At 43.4% G+C, this 8,852-nt stretch overlaps 1 long non-coding RNA gene across 1 annotated transcript; it reads right to left on the bottom strand.

Annotated features, from left to right (window-relative positions):
• Positions 1-4,390: 4,390 nt before the first annotated feature.
• Positions 4,391-8,646, bottom strand: LOC111771237 (uncharacterized). The gene is made up of 2 exons (XR_002804956.2): positions 8,519-8,646; positions 4,391-4,591 (listed from the first exon to the last, which is right to left on the bottom strand). It is a non-coding gene; the product is annotated as an uncharacterized lncRNA (long non-coding RNA).
• Between the last annotated feature and the right edge of the window lie 206 nt (positions 8,647-8,852).

Raw genomic sequence — 8,852 nt, 5'->3', positions numbered from 1 at the left:
TGCCCCGTGTATCACTGAATGAGTCATTTTAGCACTCTTGTTCCCGTAGTGGCATTTCTTGCAGATATTTGTCAGATCCCAGATTGCAATAATTTGAGGAGGTCATATTTTCTTGATGTTAATTCCGACATCTGACATCAATTTAAAATTATAAGATGTATCCAAAAGGTAGCTATTGTCTTTCTAGGAGTGATGGCTGCAGTTCCAGTAGGTGACACAGGGTGTCCCAGTTAGAAAAACATGGCCAATCAATAGACTGGCTGCAGATTTAGCTAACGGGTGTCTTAGAAGAATAGATAGGATTTGGTCACGTGCCCCACATTCCTATGTGAACATGCGAGCACACACAAAACCACTCACGAACTTCTGTAAAAGAGAAGAGAAGGGAAGACTAGTCACCTATATTTTCATTCTAATATTATAGAATACGAGTTTTGGAAATACTATTTTCCAGATACAATTTTGTCTGTTTCAGTTATTACTCAGCTTAGTCAGTAAAACCGAGAATTATTTTATCTGATCTTGCCCAGCTTAGGTATTGAAAGCTTTTCTGAGACTTATTTCCGTGTGTGGCACATGTCAGACAGTGTGTTGAAGTGTTATGACTCCTGCTTTGTCTGAGAGAAAAACATCAGGGGCTGTCCCGGTGGCGCAGCAGTTAAGTGCGCACGTTCCGTTTAGGCAGCCCAGTGTTCGCTGGTTCAGATCCCGCGTGCGGACATGGCACTGCTTGGCACGCCATGCTGTGGTAGGCGTCGCACATATAAAGTAGAGGAAGATGGGCATGGATGTTAGCTCAGGGCCAGTCTTCCTCAGCGAAAAGAGGAGGATTGGCAGCAGTTAGCTCAGGGCTAATCTTCCTCAAAAAAAAAAAAAAAGAAAGAAAAGCAAAACATCAGTGGTCTGAATTATGAGGGGTGAAGGGCATCATGGAGATGAGGCCTGACTCCACTAGAAACTGACTTTGTGATCTTGGACACACCTTTAAACTTCTCTGAGCCTCGGTTTTCTTCCACATAACTTCTGCTCACATTTAATTCCTGTAAGGTGGAAGTAGTCTAACCTTGTCCTAATATTACTAATTTCCTATTCATATTAGAAGGAACTCGTTTTCTGGAAAGGAAGTTCAGTCTGTGTAATTCCAAGCCTCTCTTTAGTCCTTTACTTTCTGGAAAGATGGAATACAAAATATAACAAATTTGGAGAAAAGGCCTGGGCACATACAGCTCAATTTCCTTCCTCCTGGGAGCAAGCCTCTCCCCAGAAAGCACGAGTTCCCATTGGGTCCTCCAGTCCTTGGGCTCACTGAGGAAAGACTACAATACGGGTGGGAGCTTACACCCGTTCAACCCTGCTTTACTGGGAAGATAATTCTGCCTCATTCTGGAGTTCAATGAGTAGATCTGTTGGCTATCACACTAAATGACTTTTTCCAGTTTAGTGATAGCAATAATAACAGCAATATTTTAGACTCATTTAATCTATTATTTGATTTTTTGACATACACAGACCCTGGTGAAATGGAGGGATGCTGATTATTGGGGGTTTCCTCGGAAACTGCAAAATCTGTCTGGTAGAGATTTGTGACGATTTCAGAGAACAAAGAGGTGATGCAGCACAGTGGTTAAAATGGTGGGCTGTGGTACCAGTCTATTTAAGTTTTAATCCTAATTTCAGCGTTTCCTAGCTATGTCCTTAGGCAAGGTATTAAATCTCTGTACCTCAGTGTTCTCATGTGTAAAATGGTACCTATAATCACCTTCAAGGGTGATTTTGGGGATTATGTGAATTAGTATATCCAGCACTTAGAATAGTGCCTAGTACATGGTCAGTACTCAGTAAATGTCAATTACCATTATGAACTATTACAGTTTAGTTACATACAATTCATCAGAGTAAGCATCCAAGAACATAGAGGTATTATTATCAACATTACTGTCACCAATATAGAAGAGATATTTGTGTTATTTAGGATAAGTAGGCAGAGTACATAGATATGCTGTAACAAAAAGACCCAAATATTCAACGACTTAGAGAAGAAGTCTATTTTTCACTTATGTAACAATCCAAAGAAATGAAGACTAACGTGCACCCAAAAATCTATACGTGAATGTTTATAGCAGCTTTATTCATAATGGCCTAAAACTGGAAACAACCCAGATATCTTTCAACGCGTGAATGATTGAACAAACTGTGGTACCTCCATACCATGAATGACTACTGAGTAATAAAAAAGAATGAACTATTGCTGCAATGACCTAGATGAATCTCTGGAGAATTATGCTGAATGAAAAAAAGGTAATTCAAAAAGATTGTATTCAGGGGCTGGCCCGTGGCCGAGTGGTTAAGTTCGTGCGCTCTGCTGCAGGCGGCCCAGTGTTTCGTTGGTTCGAATTCTGGGCGTGGACATGGCACTGCTCATCAAACCATGCTGAGGCAGCACCCCACATGCCACAACTAGAAGGACTCACAACGAAGAATATACAACTATGTACCGGGGGGCTTTGGGGAGAAAAAGGAAAAAAATAAAATCTTTAAAAAAAGAAAGATTGTATTCAATAAGATTCCATTTATATAACATTCTTGAAATGACAAAATTGTAGAAATAGAGGACAGAGGAGTAGTTGCCAGGGGTTAAGGAGGGGCGGGGGTGGAAGGGAAGTGGGTGTGGCCATAAAGGGCAACGTGAGGTGTCCACGTGGTGATGGGAATGTTTTGTATCTTGACCATATGACGTCAGTGTGCTAGCTGTGATATTGTACCATGGTTTTGCAAGATATTACCATAGAGGGGAACTGGGAAAAGGGTACCCTAGGCCTCTTTTATATTATTTCTTACGACTACATGTGAATCTGCAATTATTTCCAAATAAAAAATTTAATTAAAAAATCCCGATTTATTTCCTAAAAACAAACAAACGAAAAGATGGAAAATATAACTTGCACTATTTTATTTTTTAGCTTGCAAAAAGAAGAGTTTTATTTGGCATTAAGGATGAGAGTTAGGAAATGGAAGATCATCACTCCTGGGTTGCTGTTTTTCTGGATTTGGACTGTGAAAGCAAACTTCTTAGAAATAAGAACCCTCCTAAGTAGGAGCCTGGAGTGGAACTGGTGTTCTGAGAAAAGATACTCATCAACTCTTTTCCTGGACCTGAATCTTTCCTGGCTGGTTTAGCAGTTTTCAATTTTTGCCTGTCTTGCTGGGGAGATGTTTTCAATTGTAGATTCAAAGCTCTTGCTCCAGGTGCGCAGATAATCAAACTCGACATTTGTCTATTCTCATCTCAACGCCTAGAGATGACCATCCTATCTTCCGGTGGTGCCGAGTTCTCCAGCGCCTACAGAACAGCTTTCTCCCTAGCCAGGGATGTATATTTGGGATCCCAGAGTGGCACCTTCGTGTCAATGGGGTGAGGATGACTAGCTATGTGGCCTTAGGCAAGTCTTCCAACTTTTCTCTTTCCCCTTTCTCCCTTCCAGACCCATTATCCACCCTCTTCTGCGCCCCGGGAGGCTGACCCCTGTAGACCGCATCACTCGGGCTTCCTTGCCTGCTGACTCCCAAGGAGTCCCTTCCCTGCTTCGTTGGTTGCTATCGCCCTAGGAACGCATGACCCTCCGTGACCACATCCACCCCGGCAGCCACACCTCCACTCTGGGACTCCGATGAGCTTCCTTTGCATCTTCCTTCCCAGGGGCGGTAATGGCTCCCCCTGTTGGTAGTCGCTGGATACTTCATCCGCCGGTGGTGTTTCCCTGATTGGTGCGCACCTCAGTAAACAAGCCGTTTAAGAAAGTCCAGTTGCACCCCTTGAGGGAAACAGTTTTTGTTCGAGTCCTTGCCTGATAGGCTTTTTTAAAGCTATCAAATGGGGGCCACCTTCCGCGGTGTATCTGGGTGTAACTGCGAGGATCACGTGAGCTCGCATGCCGCAGTGTGTTTCAGAAGTGGAAGCATTCACCTGCGGGGCGGGGACACAGTTACGGCTGTGCTGACTCTTAAGGCCTGAGACATCTTCATAACCCTAAGGCATTTTGGAGTTTTCAGTATTTGAAATTTGCACAGTAAATACTTCAATAATTTAGGGAGCAAAAATTAGAGAGTGAAGACAAGACCATTTCCTGTTTTCAAGTATACAGACTCACTACCTCTCTGGAAGATACAGGAGTGTCTAGTTGAATTGTATTAGCTATTTATGGAAATTTCTCCCAGATGCTGGTAACAGGTTGATATACACATACTGCATCTAGCCTTAGTTTTCAGAGTTGCATTAAGTTTTGGTTTATGCCTGGGTTGTGTAGGTATTTCATTGAAAGTTAGGAGAAGATATATTAGAGGTTACTGGCAAGAGTTCATTTTTACCTAAAAACACCTTGAAAGCATAAGCTTTTAAATGGCTGCACACATGTCATAATTTATTTGTTAGAGAATTAGATTGTTTCCAGTTTTGCTCATGATAAACAGTGGATGAGTGACCCTTCTGGTATGTACAGTAGTCTGCACGTCATTCCACCACGCTCGGCACTGCTCAGGTTAGGTCCTGGTGGATACAGCAGCCAACGAAGCAGCTCTCCTCCAGAGATTCTAGCTGGGGAGAGAGACATTAAACAAATAATTGAATAAAAGGGGTAAAGCAGGTAAGGGAGATAGAGGATGAATTGCCTATTTAAATGGGGCAATCCCGGAATGCCTTTCTGATAGGGTGATATTTCAGCAGAGATCTGAATGACACGAAGGAGCAAGCCAGGCACACATGTGGGGGAAGGCATTCCTGGCAGAGGGAACAGCAAACGCAAAGGCCTGGAAACAGGAATGTGCCTGACATGCTTGAGGAACAGCCAAGGAGGTTTCTGGGATTGGAGAGGAATGAGTGAGCAGTAAGATCTGAAGTCAGAGGGAGAACCGGGGGCAAGATCTTGAAGGGTCCTATCCACCACTGGAAGGGCTCTGCCTGGTCCTTACAATGACGAGAGACCCTGGAGGGCTTGGAGTGCAGGAGTGACACGGTAACATTTTCATTTAAAGGCTCTCGTTGGCTGCTGTGTGGAAAATGCTCTAAGGGGGCCGGGGTGGAGTGAGGGTGACCAATCAGAAGGCTTTGGGGGTGATGTGGGGAGAGGTGGTGGTGGCTTGGACTAGTGTCGCCGTGGTGGTCATGAGAAATGGTTGGAGTTGGGCTGTATTTTGAAGGCAGATGTGGTAGAGTTTAATCATGGATTGGACGCGGAGCGTGAAAGAAAGGAGTTAATGATGATTCTGGGTTTTGCCCTGAGTGATGGTGGATGGAGGATAAATAAATGACTGTCTAGTTGGGACAGTAGTTCTCAACCCGGGGTGATCTTGCTCCCCAGGGTGCATTTGACAGATAGTTTTGTTTGTCACAACTGGGGTGAGGGGGTGAGTACTACAGAAATCTAGTGTGTAGAAACCAGAGATGCTGCTAAACCTCCTACAAGGCATAGGGTAGCCCCCCACAATAAGGAATTATCTGGCCCCAAGTGTCCATAGCGCTGAGGCTGAGAAATCCAGAGTTAGGGAGGTTGCTGCTTTTTTCTTTCCTCAGCCCCTTTCTTCGCGTGGCTTTGCTCTCTCCTCTCCAGATGGGTTTCTTTGCTGCTTCTTATACAAGTTAGGAAATGATTGGCCCAGCTCTCCCCTCTCCCTCCCACCAAATGTGACCTTTTTTTTTTTTTAATTGCAGTAACCTTCAGTTAGAGCATTATATAAATTTTGGGTGTACATCATATTTTGATTTCTGTGTAGATCACATCACGTTCACCACCCAAAATCTAATTACAAACCATCACCACACACATGTGCCTAATCACCCCTTTCGCCCTCCTCCCTGCCCCCTTCCCCTCTGGTAACCACCAATCCAATCTCTGTCTCTATGTGTTTGTTTGTTGTTTTTATCTTCTATTTATGAGTGACATCATACACTATTTGACTTTCTCCCTCGGACTTCTTTCGCTTGGCATAATGTCCTCAGGTTCCATCCATGTTGTCACAAGTTGCAAGATTTCATCCTTTTTATGGCTGGGCAGTATTCCATTGTGTATATATACCACATCTTCTTATCCATTTGTCCCTTGATGGACACCTAGGTTGCTTCCAAGTCTTGGCTATTGTGAATAACGCTGCGACGAACATGCACCCCTATGTTCATAACTTGCATTTTTAACTTCTACCTGATTTTCAAAGACAACTCAAAACTGTTTCTTAAAAGAAGAAACTCTTCATTGGAAAGCTTATTCTCCCTGGAAAACTATATACACATTTGCAACAATTCACAACGGTTTGCTCATACTGTTCATTACTTGACCCACCATCTGAGGTCAGTCTAGACTACGTTTACTATGGCAAATGCCATTTTATTCACAGTTGACAGCTCTCCAGACCAGCAATCACATTCTAAAAGGCCAGCAAGTGACCCACTGCCAGTCTCTGGAGAGAAACAGAAGGTGGGGCATTTGCTGCTCTCGACTTTAAAGGTCACTTTGTGGCTCCTGGATCTAGGGTCTTGGAAGGACTGTCTGAGAGATGGTCCATTGGAGAGAAGAAGTTCTGGTATTCTCCAAAGGGCCAAGTCCCAGCACTTGCAACTGGCATGTAAAGATGAATTGGGGGAGAAGGGTCTGGGGCTGACTGGCTGCCCCACTTCCTCTTCTCTTCCTCTAAGTGCCTTCTATAAGTAAGGCGTCATGCGTAACATTCACTGACCCTTCTGAGGCCATTATTCTCTGATCCTCATTGTGTAGATGAAGAAACGTAAGCCTAGGAATGCAAAGGCTGCCCAAGGCCACACGGGCACTGTGAGTCTGATTCACACTGTAATATGTCTATTGCTCTGGCTCTGGCCACTGGTGCTCCAAAGGCTGAGTTAGGAAATCAAAATGAGCTTTCCCTGCGCAGATCTGGTTGGATATAACTCTAATCTGTGTTCTTGACCTCATGCCCCCTTTGCTACATCCGCCTCTGAGTAAACCTCAACCCTGTGCTGATGATCCCAGTCTGGCCACCCGACTTCAGTTCTGGACTCATTCCTTGGAGATTCAGTGCATCATTTTTCATCCAGACCATTGTCCAAGAATCTAAGGCAAAACCTGTCAAGGTGCCTTGAGGACGTTTGTCACTACAGCTTGCAAATCAATCATGTGGGAAAATCCATGAAAGTCATTGCCCTCTCCCCACCAATCCCTTATCCACAGAGTGAATACGGCATCTCCGCTACCCACTTCCAGCATCACCATTCTCTGCTATCCGCTGTTCACAGAGACAATGATAATAGCGAGTATTTAGGGAACGTTGTGGCCATCCTTCACTGCACCCTCTGAGATGGTTTCTATCACTATCTTTATTTAACACATAAGGAAACTGAGGTTTAGAGAGACTGAATAGTATCCCCAGGGTCACGCGGCTACAAAGCACAGAATTCTACTTCTCTGCACTAGCCTACCTCCAACTGATTGCACTGCCAAGCTCTGTCCTGGGCAGCATCTTGACTCTGCTTCACCGTGTGAACTAGTGGATCAGCAGGAAGGATTACTAAATTCTTTTGAGGCAATTATTCCCTCATGGTAGCTAGTTTTCAAGAGTAATGATCATATCATAAAAATATGACACAATAATTAAAAGCTTGGGCTCTGGAATCCAGCCATGTGCATAGTCCCTACTACACTGCTTACAAGTCTGTGACTCTCCCCAGGCACGTTACTTAGCTTTTCTGCATCTCAGTTTCCTTCTCTGCAAATCAGGGCTCCTAATGGTGGCTATCTCTAAAAGCTGCATAAGGAGTTTATAATTGGAGCATTGTCAGCGTCCGTGGAGCACTGAAGGAGTAGTTCATGGAGCATTTCCTTGTTGAGTTTTGTGAAAGGTCAGAAATGGATCGCTCAGTTTTCACAAGCATTCTCCAAACCCTAAGTACCTTTTAATCACACCCCCTTTAACTACTCTCCTTTCCAGACTAAACTGTCCTAATCTTGGAAATCTTGCTTCCTTTGGAGCTGGAATCACAAGTACCAAAGTGGAAACAAAAACACTCTCTTCGGCATTTATGAGGAAAAGTGCTGCAGACTGCTCCTTCTTGGCAGAGCCCTTCCTGTGGAAAGACTGAAAAATTGACGCAGAGAAGTTCAAAGACTCAGAGCCGCTGAATCAAAACAAAATCCCTTAAAATTACGCTGATGGTTCTTCCAGATAAGCAGGTAATTCTTCAAGGTAATTTGGAGAGAATTCAACAGTGTTTATTAGAGGTTCACTTAAGAAAGCCAAACATTCAGCCCTAAAAGCAATTTCAAAGCAAAACTCTAAACAGTATTTTAGAATAAGGAGGAAATTATATGCACAATCGTACCTCCCAGGGGTTCTGAAGGATTAATGAGGGAAAAATAGAAGCTCTAGGGAGAAAATCACCAGAAGAATGACAGGAAATATGAGAAATTCACCATAAATGGGACAGGCTGACAAGGCATAATGTCCATAATGTGATTTTTAATAGACGTTAAATAAATACCTGTAGGTAGGTTGACTTTCTGTCCAATGGTATCAGAACACTGGGGAGGCATGATGGAGTGGAGTGACAATCGCTGGAAAGGGAAACTGGTTCAAACACACGTTACTTCTCTTTCCTTCTTTGACTCTAAATGTCAAAGGAGCGTTAGTATTTGTCCTAAAAAGAAATCTTAATAATTTCTTGGGGCTGCAAGTCAGACTATTTTATTTATTGAGAAAATGATACACAGAATATCAGATTTTATGATACTATTTATGATACATCACAGTCAGTGCCCCTACTGGGGGAAAAAAGCCACATTATTCCCCAATTAGGATAGAAAACATTAAAATGT

Source organism: Equus caballus, chromosome 29 (genome assembly GCF_041296265.1).
Source record: "Equus caballus isolate H_3958 breed thoroughbred chromosome 29, TB-T2T, whole genome shotgun sequence".
Taxonomy (NCBI): domain Eukaryota; kingdom Metazoa; phylum Chordata; class Mammalia; order Perissodactyla; family Equidae; genus Equus; species Equus caballus.
This window is presented reverse-complemented; position numbering and strand designations above follow the sequence as displayed.